The sequence below is a fragment of the Lampetra planeri genome, chromosome 12 (genome assembly GCF_965212315.1).
Source record: "Lampetra planeri chromosome 12, kcLamPlan1.2.h2, whole genome shotgun sequence".
In the NCBI taxonomy this organism is placed as follows: Eukaryota; Metazoa; Chordata; class Hyperoartia; order Petromyzontiformes; family Petromyzontidae; genus Lampetra; species Lampetra planeri.
The window spans coordinates 13,150,853-13,164,438 of record NC_136118.1 but is presented as its reverse complement, the minus strand read 5'-3'; the positions used below and the strand labels follow the sequence as shown (position 1 = coordinate 13,164,438).

At 45.5% G+C, this 13,586-nt stretch overlaps 1 protein-coding gene across 7 annotated transcripts in view; it reads left to right on the top strand.

Moving 5' to 3' along the window:
- The first annotated feature begins 11,774 nt into the window (after positions 1 to 11,774).
- The window catches only part of PROM1 (prominin 1), a 57,651-nt gene continuing 55,839 nt past the window's right edge, over positions 11,775 to 13,586 (top strand). For 6 of the 7 annotated variants that reach the window (XM_078599578.1, XM_078599575.1, XM_078599576.1 and 3 more), the window contains exon 1: positions 11,775 to 12,013. The gene's annotated coding sequence lies outside the window, so the exon portion shown is untranslated. The remainder of the gene's footprint in view (positions 12,014 to 13,586) is intronic. The other variant, XM_078599579.1, reaches the window with a different exon arrangement.

Here is a 13,586-nt window from a genome sequence, read left to right as displayed (position 1 = left end):
CGTACGTGTCCAACCGTGCTCATCGGAGGTGCGGGGGAAGGACAACAAACCAAACACAAAAAAGCAGCTCTAAAGGAATGAGTTTTCAATAAATATTTAAAGTGCATAGCTCCAGTGGTTTCCTAATATCAGAAGAAGGAAACATTTGCCCACAGGGTCTCTCTGCACTCCTGAATCTGTCCATCCGCTCCAGCACGGCTTTGGGTTATTTCGCAAAATGAATCTCTGCAGAAAATCCACGAAATCACAATAGAAGTCAAACTCTGTACCGGAAATGTGTTCTTTGTCATGAAATATAAAAGTGCGTTTAATTCATAATTGCTTACACTTACGTATTCATTTCGCATTTCTCTTTCATGAAATAATGTTATCTTTGGTGTATTACTACTTTTGGGAATACCGTGAGGGCGGACCTGGGAGGCTGGGTGTCTACGGCGCAACATGTGCTGCAGCATCGAGCAGGAGGAAGGCAAAATCCGTGAGGCTGATGACCCCTTGACCTTTTCAACTGATAGAGATTAGATGTTGGATAAACGCTTTGCCTTTCGTCTGACGAGACGCAGTCGACAAACGCAATATTGTCATGCCGAACATTGTATTTTCAGGGTGCACGGATGTTCTCAGAGTGCACGATGTCATGTGGCTCAGGCATTCGACCCTGATGAAGTAGTGTTTTGTTGTTGTTTTCGACATATTATACACGAGGAGATAATTGAATCAGTATGCTAAATGTCAGGAGCATTTAAAAAAAAATATCAAACTCCGCATTCATAATTGATGACTTTTCGGAATTTAGAATGTATTCAGGTCACTGGCAATGCCATTGTGGACATTTCTATGCAGGATTGAGCATTTGCTATGTTAGAGTGGGGTCTATTATTAATACGTATCTGCGAGTGTCCTTCTCGTTACAGTGGTCTTGTACTTGTGGATGTGATGTTGTGTTTTCACCATCCAGCACGAACAGGTAGACATGCAGACTCACAGACAAGTTTGCAAACTGACATTTGGTGTATGTGTGCTGAACGTGGTCTGGGCTGCCCTGGTATGGTGGCTAACGCCACTCACTACATTTATGACACGTAAACAGGAGGCATAGGAACATTGCAGCTTCACTGCAAAATCCTACGCACATCCACAATGTCTCGTCATGTCACACACCAGATTACATTATTTGCCACTGAGGCAAAGTGATAGTTTAATACATAGAGATGGAGACACAGACACAGAGAGAGACTATCTTAAAGAATGACGTAAAATTATAATGGCGAAGATAAAGATCGTGGGTCTTCGCTGTTTCGAGGACAATGCCGTTGTGACATCGGTGACCCCATTAAAGAAGGTAACTGCTAAAGCATTAGCTGATCATAATCGACACTCCTGCTTGAATCCAGTGTCTTTCCAGGTTAACTTTTTTCACCTAATGGAGTGTTTGAATTTCTGTCAATATCGTATTGCTGCGCCTGATGTGACGGCTACGTAAACGACCGTGAAATGCTGCAAAGAATTAAAATTCTTGAAGTCAGTATTTGTCATTGAAACGTCACGCCTCCTTGTGAATCTGTCGCTTGAGGTCACACGATTGGCACACCGCTCTTCTGCTGACTATGCACTATGTAAGATTGACTTCCATGACTCTATTACCCTTTGGGCAAAAAGCACGAGTCATCACTATGACACCTGTCCATCGGTCTGCAGCGCAATGAATATAACGATTATGGTGGAGGTGCAGACACCCACAGGTCACCCCACCACAAGCAATGACATACATGAGTGCACACACTCCTACCGCTGGGAGGGCAGAGGCAGGCTCACAGGAGGCCCAAAGTGCAAAGCGGACAGCAACAGACAGCACTATCAAAGTCGTAATAAACAGGAGTCAACACGTTTCTCGAATCGAGCAAGGTTATTGTCAGACCTTGAGAAAGGAGAGACGATGGGAGGGAATTCGAAAGTCAAGGAGTGCGGAGAAGACGCATAAGAGAAGTACTTTGACCTGAAGTGTGGTGGTTGAACAATATGTCACGGATGTCATCACAGTCCAATCAGCTATAGTACTCGAATATATATACTCGCCGAATTAATGATATATTCACAAGTAACTGAATGAGTCAAGTGAATGTCCCCGAACTGACAAGCTTTATTATATAACAACAAATCATTTGCACTCCAATGCCAATTTTGGGCCTTCTTTCGACACGGGTCGCATCACCACCACAAAGGCTCACACGAGATGAGGCTTCCGCAAGCGGAGCGTGAAATCGCGAGCCCCAGTCGCGACGCCTTCGATAGCCGCCCTTCGTTATTTATTTGTGAGGCTGGCGAGGCGTGTGTGCACGCGTGCGTCTTCAAGGGAGGACTACATTTCAACGGGCATCCCGGTTCACGGCCCACGGAGTCGGGGCGCGCCAGTGTGTGAAGCCCCATCGCTCGGTTCACTTCATCCGCCACTAGAAAAAAAGTTGAGCCGACCCAGTTATCTATGTCACTGTTCTCAGAGGTGCCAACGTCGGCTGTGTCTCTGGGGGATGCAATGAATGGCATCGTTTCTTGTGTGACCCACTTTGAAACCTTTAAAACTATTGATAACGCATTAGTGGTCTCGATTTGAAGCTTTCGTGACTGCAAGGATTCATACTCTTTGTTTTTTCGGTAAGGTCACGTAGGTAAAAAATTAAATAAATGAAAATAACTCAATTAAATCACGACATTTCGATTGCAACACAATCAATCATCATCAGGTGTGACAACCACAGCAAGAACATTTATTACTGAAGTGTCACTTGTGTTGCAATCGAAACGTCATGATTTAATTTAGTTGTTTTCATTTATTTTATTTTCTACCTACGTGACTTTACCGAAAAAAACAAAGAGTATTAGTGGCCTCGTTATGGAAATGTAACATTATCAACATATTCCACATTGTTAATTGAGTAAGGTGTTTTCCCCATTCAGAAAGAGGGTCATAATATGTTGAATCTCAATGATGGGCTTCAATCAACAATTTTGCGTATTTAGAACACATACTTAGCGTACAGCCGGTATGCTTGTGATACGTAATTCTAAATTTCGATTTAAAGCTTTCGTGACTGCAGGGATTCATCTTCTTGGTTCTTTCGGTAAAGTCACGTAGAAGGGAAGTAATAAAATAATAAAAATAAAACATAATTATTTTATTTTATTATGTTTTATTTTTATTATTTTATTACTTCCCTTCTACGTGACTTTACCGAAAGAACCAAGAAGATACGTAATTCTCTTTACCAGTGGCACATCATGGGAAGGGGCATAGATTTTTGTTGACAGGGCAAGATGCCCGGGACAGGAAAGGGATGTAAGGACAGAAGCTCTTTTGACAAAGAGGGCACGGCTCAAAGTACGCAGCAGGAAGAGAGAAGGAGGAGCCCCGGGCGGGAAGGGGACGAGAAGAGGGAGACAGCATGTCCGGGCCGTGATGTCGGGGACGAGAGGGGAAGGAGGAGAGGGAGAGAGAAGGAGCGAGCAGAAGTTGGGGGGGGGGGATTCAAAATTGGTTGAGGTCGGCCTTCAGCTGATTTAGATGCTGTATAGATGTTAAATGTTGAATGATCCCTAAGATTCAAAATGAATAAGCTGACAATGCACCTCCATCCCAAAACATTTTCCGTCCACATAAAAAAGGTATATTTTAAACGTACCACCAGCCGCACAGCCGTCTGGGAAGCGCATCGTTTGAGCAAAATTGGTTCGACACAAGCGAATTCTGACCCGGGTTTTCACATTCAGTGTCTCATCAAGAGAGTCAGACTTGCTTGAGCCAATGCTGGTGAAATTCCAGATGTTTATGGGCAATGATCCTCTATGTAAGATATGGGTCCTATATTGACACAAAAACTAAATAATGCACAACACAAGTTAGTTTCAAAAAACTTAAGTGGCTCACCGTCAGATTCCTGGAAAGAGAAGTGGCCATTGACTCTGAGAAGAGTGATCAGGGCTGGGGCTCGTAAATGCGCCTATTAACATATACAAATGACCCACACGAGGCTGTGTACTGCATGGGTACGTGGCAGAGCTGTTGTAAGAACACAATTGAAGGCACGCGGGTCTTCCGTTACCTCTTACTGGACGATCCTTTCGTTGTGCTCGAACCTTTCACTCTGGCCTGCGCCGCTGATGAGAAGCCTGCTGTAGGTGTGTATTTGTGGAAAGAAGCACAGCCAATCGAGTGAACAAATGTCCCACCATTACTGAAACTGCCCACTGTAAATAGCAAATGCTGTTTTTACCGTTTATGGGCTCTTGATTGATAGTTCGCCAGCGATCTGCAGTGAGCACGGCTCATGCGGCCGACTGCACGTTTTCATAATTCATGACCCGATGCTGGAACCTGCCACAGAAGAGAGAGAGTAGGCACGTTTGGTGTAGAGCATTTGTGTTTCGCTGAAGCGCCAGTAACTCTCAGCTGGTTAGGAAATTTTGGGAAACGCGCAGCTGACAACAACAACAATATTCGATGAAATTGACGCACTCTGCATCAATGTAATTCGAGAGACTTTTCACGATGACTTCTCACCATCATTGCATTCCTGCCTTACACAAGCATCTGTGCCTCTGGTGTTTTTTGGAGTTATAGACCATTTATCTGCCACACAATAATTCCGAGTATTAAGGACCAGTGGCGGCTCCTGCAAAATCTCTCAGGGGGGGCAAATGTCTGGATGATTGATAAGGATAAGGTCCACCCATGCAAAGGATAAATTAACAGCTTAAGCATGTAAAGGCAACTTCACTTCTTTAATATTAATGAAAAATAAAGTGACTCTTACAATACATCTTGTTTGTTTCTATACTCACTATTAAAACAAACCACTCATGTTTCTTTTATTAAAGATTTCACTAGGTGGCGACAAATAATTTTGTTGGATGAAACGTGCTTACGTATGATGACGTAAGCACGTATGATGACGTAAGCACGTTAGGGCGAGCCCTCCCGGAAGCCATAGAGAATGCATTGCAGCGCCCCCGTTCGAAAAAAAACATCTTTGAATGTAAGTCTATGGGACCACTCGGGGCGATTCTCAGCTGGAGGGAAATCGCCCAAAAAGAGGCGGTACTCCACAGAACGTAGCATGACGCTGATTGTACTATATCCAGAGGCACAGTGACGGCTAGCGTGACTCTGTGGTTGAATGACATTGGTGGTGCGTCGCCCAATCGCCCTAATGAAGAAACCGCCCCTGTTAAGGACGTATCACCGCATGCCTTCCATACCGTGATGTAGATGGGCTGTATCTGGCTGGGTAGCACTATTATGGCTTGTGCAATCACAATTGGGTGTTTACGAGTTCTAATCCACATCCGCGGGTCACACTTTCATAACATAATTCCCCAGCCGGCTTCCATAGAATAAGTGCCATGTTGCAGAAAGTTAACAGTCGTTCATTTGAAATAGATTTGCCCCTGACTTGGAAATGTGGCATTTCCATCACTGGTTCGGGGATGTAAATGAAAAGAAGCAACAGTCAATGCGTTGACCTTTTCTCTTCTGAATAGAGAAATCGATTTCATTCGATGGCATATATTAATACAGACCTCTGTTGTCTCCATATACAAGTAACATACTTTTTGATCATCTGCCTGTTAGATCTCCAGACTAATTATCGATCGATTTCAGCAAGCATTCGTTGAAGAAAACTTTTGCAAACATAATGGTTTTATTCGATGTATCAGTTTCGATGCCGTACCACTGTGCACGCGTGTACAAGGTGTGGGACTCGGGTTTGTGCCGTGCGCTTGTCTCAGATAGCTCAGCAATAGAGAAATGTTCCGTTCCATTACAGCGGTGACATTTTGCTCCTTGTTAGTCAGTCAACCAAATCCAGGTGGGTGTTAAGCGTTTGGTTTGTGTTCCTGGCTTTCAGTGATTCATTCCCACCCTGTGTATTCACGTAGCGTCACAGTGCCCAATGGATACACTGCGACTCTGCTCCAGAGTGCGGCGGCGGTGCGTGCAAGGATTGTGCTGAGCCACGGTGTTTGGAGACGTCGCGATCACCACTCTCTGTTGACTCCTCTTCTGTCACACTTGGGGGAATTGCGGAACTCAACATCTTCTTTTTGCTATTGACGATACCAGTGGAGAAGTCGCTGCTCTGCAATGGAAAAACAAGAGACCGCTGTCATTTGCATGCTCTTCTCACAATCCTCCTGTACTTGGAGCACTAAAAGTAATCTGGTTGCTTTTGTAATAAAATGCCAAGATGATATGTATTGTGAAATATATATATACTCAAGGATTTAAATAATATTCTGGATAAAGAATGGCGGTAATAGGAGCACGTAGAAAAGTTAGAGCAATTTCAAATGAATCGTGTCAGTCTTCTGTAATGGTTACTTCTGCCTTTTCGGTGTTGCGAACTATTATTTATTCCGAATTTTTTCCGCCATTTAAATTGGAATTGAATGTTTTATTGTGACGTGGAGAATCCCATTTAGCCAGTTACCCAGATAGTTTTGGTGGCAATGACCCGCATCCACTAACAACAGTTATTTTAACACGTAGGCTTTCGCGACCAATATTATTCATAATAAACGTTTATTATGACCAGAGTTATTGTTGGGGTGGTGAGGAGCCCAGCCAGCAGCCAACCAGGAAATTCGAGGCATAGATTGGTTAATTGTAGTATGGTTTCCCTGAGACAAATCATTTAACGTGTTTTTTGTATTATCAATATCGGGCCAAATAAAAACAAAATCTTTATATTTTGGGACTACCTCCCTTCTTGGATAGTTTACAGATCTGCCTCTGGGTGGAGGCCTCTCTCTAACTAAAAAGAGCAGGCCGAGCTCCTGCGATGGCCGACAACCACATTCAGGGTGGCAGACGGAGTCAAGCAACACTGCGAGCTCAGGAGCAACACGCTTCACGTCAGGCGCTGAGACTAACCTGGCAAAGTCTGCACGCAAGCCGTGCTCGCTGGGAACGGGCCAAGTGAGTGACAATAAAAGAGCACGCGCAGCCTCCTGGCATATCCGCAGAGGCCATGCGCTTGTGTGCACCGATGTGTGTGTGTTTATTGACGAGTGTGAGAAACAAGCTTGGAATAAGGGTTGTATGTGGTCTAGGTTGACTGATATTGGAGCTTTCCCAGCCCATGCGTGTCTATCAAGCCCTATTTGACCGAATGTTTCCAAATACAGCTGCCTGCCCTGGCGGTTTGGTTATCTGATACGTGGAGCTAGACCTTAGGTTCCATGTAATGGCTGACACATGTGAGAGTTCAGGGTATGTATCATACATGATTACACACACACATTCATTATTTAACCTTACAGACTGGCTGAAGCTAAGCCGAACAGAGCCTGGTTAGGACTTGGATGGGTGACCAACAGGGCTTGCAAGATGTTGTAGGCACCGGGTTGCATAGTGATCAAGAGCTGGCAGTGCTGAGTGTGTGACCTCTCCTACGCACGGGTTTTGTTTTGGATTCTCTGGTTTCCGACCACGTGCTGCACTACTCATTAATGGAATTGGCCAAACACTCTAAGGCAGGACCCTCCTGCCAAAGAGTGTTGAGACTCAGCGAAACGTTCCCGAGAAAATAATTGGCACTTAACAATTACGGTGCTGTGTGCAGTACCCATTAAGGCTAATGTAGTACACATGTGGATGGTGGACCTCTCCAGTGGTGGTGTGCACACACAGCACCAGGTATTCATTTGAGGCTGAGCTTACCTATAGGAGGCCCAGAACAGGTTCATTTTCCACTTACCATGGATGCTGTTTCGAGTCAGACATACACTAACCTGCAAACCTAAAAAAAATACAATTCTGCCTCTGCTGTTATTTCTAAGAATTCATAAAAAAATAAAATCTAATATCTATCTTACAAAAGGAAACCTTCAAGTAAAGGAAGCAAAATTAACTGCTTCTCAGTGATGCAATTGCCTTCAATAGGTACTCTAATCACCTAAGCAGTGGAGCTGCCCACAGCTATAACCTACTCACAATCACCAGTTCAGAGATTGCCTTGAATAACAAAGGCTTATTTCAACTTAATTAGGCCCAGAAACGTATTACACTCATGGTAGTGTAATCAAAATCATGAGTTTAAACCTTTCTTGTTTTACAAAAGGCTTAAGCGTTATATAACACTACATTTGTCAAGATCATCGCCAATACCTGTTATTGGCAAATCTAATGGAATTGCCTAATTATTTTAATTGACATCCTCAAGGCAAAGCAGTTTGTTGGGTGTGGTGTCACAGAATTCGTTGCCTGAGACACTCACCTGCAGGGGTAGGATATTTACCAGTAGATGGTAGTACAGTCAGTAGGCTAATGACCGGTCTGTAGACACTTGTGAGCATGTTTTAGAGCTTTAGTGCCCTTGTAAATGTGGGGTTCTCCAACAACAATACTACTCAAAATTAATTTGACCAAACATCTTCTGCAGCAGGAAGCCTGTCACTGGGTGAGACTTTTTCGTCTAACTATCATGAGCAGTATGTTGGATGTGACACGACAGTCATGGACGTAACTTTAAATGACCCAATCTTTCATCACGGTGCTGAGTTCTGCCCACTAAACGTTAATCTCATCTGCTTAGCTACTGTAGAGGCTGGCGGAGCTGAACACTGAGCACAACACGAGATTAAGTCTTGAGCACATGGAGGTGTGATCACTCTCGTGTACTCGCTGCGTGCTATTTCTTCGCAGCCCGATTTCCTTACCCTCAAAACCACCGCCACCCACCCACCCACACACCCACCACCATCTGCATCACTCATCAACAAAGCCTGCTGCTACAGGGGCCTTGTGGCTGGAGGTCACCCCTAGAGACACGTAGGGACTAAATTAATAATCGGAACAGCATCTTCAGGTTTGTGCATAGTCACTTAAGGAATGGCATGAAATCACTCTGCACAGTACAGTATAATGATGTTATATAACGAATGCATTGTTGACAAATGTGGTGTATTTAGAACGAGAACGACCGCTGTGGAGGGTAGAGGGCAAGTAGATTCGTGAACCATAGCCCCTCGAGGATTTAACATGTTTATATAGTCATGCTTATAATTAGCTCTAATGACTAATTAAATCCCTTGGCACCACTTAATGATTCATGTTTTTTTTTAAAGATAGTGAACAATTCGTTATTTTCACTGGTAACCAAAGTGTACACCAATCCAGCCCCTTCTGACGATTGAAGTGAATTCCATACTCCCAGCCAGGGCTGAACTTCAGCCAAGTTTGTACGGGTTGGTGACCTTTCGCACCCGGCACACCACATCACGTGTACCACTCGCTATGGCTGTGGCTACTCGTTGTTGCTCTCCATCAACATCAGCCATACGAAGATGAAGACCTGCCTATCCCAGTCTACCAGAGACACGGGGGATACTCAGTGAGAAGATAATTCGCGCTCCCACCCATCACACACCCTTGAGTCTACCGCAATCGCTCATCGACCACAAGTTACTGAGAAGTCACACGATGTACACGCTCCAGAGTTATCCCAGATCAACTGCACTGTATTTGGGTTCGGCAATGCTTGACGTTGAAGGGACACACCCTAACCATGTGCCTTCTGCATGCAACTGATGCTTCGTTCGTCACTAGCTCGCCAGTGAACATTGGTGCTGGTTATGCATTGACACGTGTCATGCACGTATAATCTACCAGGTCAGTGGCTTGATAAACTGTCAATAATGTTGACCATTAACTCCTGACTAAAGACGCTGACTTTACGACACCAGAAAGGCAAACCAAGTCTACAGGATGTAACAATAATCCTTTGCACTACAGGGCTGCCTGTGTGGCCCAATTTAGTTCCGTGCTCATGTCTGGTTTGTGTATCTGCCTCTCTCATTCAATTTATGTATTCACTTGATGTAGAATGTGAACGTCAACAATTCTCTATTTGAGTTGACCATGCCTTAATAATACTCAAGAGTTGAAGGGTTTGACTGCTTGCATGAACAATTGGGTGACACGTATCTGTAGTGTTTGCTCTTTGCCAGTCGTGGACATTTTACACTCATCTCGCAGAGGGAAAGTATTTTTCCATGGAATGAATGACCCTGTTCAATTGCCACAAAGTGGAAATTTTAATTTGCCCAGGAATGTAATGGAATGCAGTCTGGTTAATATTGGTGGGTACGCGAATAACGCGTTACATAACAAGACACGAACACGCAATCGGCACGTTTAATGCAGTTCGTGATGATTAATGAACATCCACCCAGATCCACTACATTGTCACAATTCAAGGGTGACGATTCGATCACAGGGTTGCTTTGAATCGCTGAATCGCTACACAGTGATCGCGCTGAGAGTGATGATTCCGTATGGCCGCCAATGTGATTTAGCCATATTCAAGCTCCTGTGTGAGACGGTGCCTAACGTTATCATGGGGGGTGGGTTAATATAGACATTAGAAGTTCATCTCTGCAATTTATTACCAAACTATATTTTTTATTTCACCATGTAAGGCCCACTCAGCTATATAGCTCTTTTTTTAGAAGCGACCTGGCCACAAATGATAGCTCAACGAAGTGGCTTGTCGCGTGGAAATTTATAGAAGCCAAATACTCAACTACTCGTGATCTGATCCCATCTGTCAAGGACAAGATTCCTAACATGCAATACCCCGGCGTCTACAAACTAAGTTGTATCTGCGGCAGCAGATACATTGGGGAAACTAAGCGACATGTCTCGGACCGTGTTCGTGAGCATATATACAGCAGCAGGCGTCAGGGTCGGGATCGAACCCACGACCGCCTGCACACCAGGCGAGGTAGTGAACATCTCCTAGCCACCGTGATGATGATGAAAGAGACACGCAAACTCCAAATATACAGCAGCAGGCGTCAGGGTCGGGATCGAACCCACGACCTCCTGCACACCAGGCGAGGTAGTCAACATCTCCTAGCCACCGTGATGATGATGATGAGAGAGACACGCAAACTCCAAATATACAGCAGCAGGCGTCAGGGTCGGGATCGAACCCACGACCGCCTGCACACCAGGCGAGGTAGTGAACATCTCGGCATGAGGGTGGCGGTGGGTTGGCCTACTCTTCCACACTGGGAAGGTGTTTTGGATCGGTGCGCAAATTAAGTGGTCGTCTCCGCCATGGAGCCCAAGTCTCACACACACATAAGCGCACACAAAAACAAAGATGTTTTTGTTTTGAACACTGAGCTTAACATATTCAATTCAAATTAGTATGCTTTGTTGCATTGATTGAACCATCTCTTGTTTAAAAAATATTGTTTTATTTGGTCTGGTTTTCATATAAACTCTCTTGGGTTTCCAACCTCACCTGCACCACTTTTTTTTTACTTTGTGTGCTTTTTATTTATTTGCACCGTTCGTCTTTTGCTTTGTCTCCTCTTTTTTTATTTGTGTGTGCGAATAAGTACATTTAGAAAAAATCAAGTCCAATGTTCCGTTAGCGGCCTAACGAACGACGGTGCATACATTATCAGAGTTATGTTTTTTGTTTGCATTATGACTGCATGTATCGTGGTCTATGCAAACATGACTCCCCTTAAAAAAGGTGTCAGTTTTTGTTGCCAGATAAAAGGGTAAAAAAACAATTATCATATTTTTTACTGGCAATCGAGGTACCAATGGTGACGGCCGTTTTGCCTCAAGAGAGGTGGGGGGGAATGGGGGACAGGGCACACGGGAGAATGGGGGCTGGGCGTGGCTTCACGGCGAGAGGCGTGGCTTACGAGTGTGGGCGTGGTGAGCCCTGCAAGGGGGTGGGGGTGGTGTGGGGGGGCCGTTGCTGCTCCTCGCGCTCGCAGTTGAAGGCGAAGCGCGGCTCGCGGTGCCCTCGCGAAACTCTCCCCTCGTCACTTGCTGCTGCCGCACCCTCCTCCTGCACCCTCCGCCAACGAAAGTCGTCCACTCTCCATCCTCCTCCATCCTCCTCGTCTCGTGCAGCCGTTACCTCGTGGACTCGACCCCGCGTGCCCTCGGCGTTGGCGCTTCGACTCGACCCAGAGACGCGCGGTTCGGGTGAGTTCGTTCGCGTCGCGCGAAGCTCCTTTGAAGACAAACGAGACACGGCGGCTCAATGATGGGCGCTGCGGAGTGAGTGGGTGGGTGGGTTGGTGAGTGGGTGGGTGAGTGAGTGAGTGGGTGAGTGAGTGGGTGAGTGAGTGAGTGGGTGAGTGAGTGAGTGGGTGAGTGAGTGAGTGGGTGAGTGAGTGAGTGGGTGAGTGAGTGAGTGGGTGGGTGAGTAAGTGAGTGAGTGGGGGGTGAGTGAGTGGTGGGTGAGTGAGTGAGTGGGTGAGTGAGTGGGTGAGTGAGTGAGTAAGTAAGTGAGTGGGTGGGTGAGTGAGTAAGTAAGTGAGTGGGTGAGTAAGTGAGTGAGTGGGTGAGTGAGTGCCGGGCGAGGGGGTTTGTTGTTTCATCTCGAGCCAAGAGTGTTCGTTGCGAAAGCTTCGTTTTGGAGCGAGGGAGAAACGAACAGCGACTGAAGTTGTTGGAAGGCGACAGGCGGCCACGCGGGTTCTCAACGTGATGATATTCACGCCGGCTGGAGGAGCAAACCTCGCGCCGGTGCTGATATAACAAAAAATTAACCCGTAAAAACAAAGTTTTTCACTATAAATCCTTAATATGCGTGGCGGCTAGAGTCCTCTCGTCCTCTGGCTTGAGATGGCTGCCACCTATGGGTCAGATGATTGCCTGCCACCATTAAGCAATTGGTAATTAAATAGAATTTTTTTTTCCTAAAAAGTGAAAAGTTATGGAAAATGTTTTTCACGAAAATAAATTGTCACGCACAACGAGTCTGTGTGCAAAGTGTCAGCTCGATTGGATCACGGGAAGTGGGTTAAAAAAACGACCGAAAGATTTGCACGGTCGTAAGCGCGCAAGCAAACAAGTGAACTTAATATAAATGATTTAAAAATAAGTGTTTACTTTGTCACGAATGAGGCTTCACATTCGTTTGTAACGGTGCCGGGGCTCTCACAGCCTGGCTCTGTATCTGCAAGACATGAGACGTTTGTTTGTGGTTTACAGATATAAGTAGAACATGTCCGCCTTTAACCCTAAGTGTAATTACACTTTTAGTTCGTTGAGTATTTTTTTTATCAAAATGTATTTATAATATAATTGTTATGATGAGTGTCTGCTGCTGCTGTGTCCCTGGTACCAGCACTTAGAGATTCCAGATGAAAAGCCGCTGTATAAATATTATTATTATATACACTCTGGGAGCAGTACTCAGTTTTTACGGTTCACAAAACGAGTGCATCCCTTGCGATTATTGTAAAACCCCTTTGGCAGCTGACTGCTGTATTGGAGACCAACTCACGACCTCTCACGACACACCACCACCCAACAGGGCCCTGGCGGTCATTGCCACGGTGGAGGGAGCGGTGGTGCAGCGGTTAGCGCGCTGCGCCACGATTATTCGAATCGGTTCTGGGCCTCCCCTAAGTCGACTCCGACTTAAATGAGTAATTGGTGCGGGGAGACAAAGGCGCTCGGGCGTTGTTGCTAGCCACCCCACTCCATTGAGTGCCGTGGCCGGCCTGAACAGCACTTGCCCCAACAGAATGTTAAGACAATACGGGGG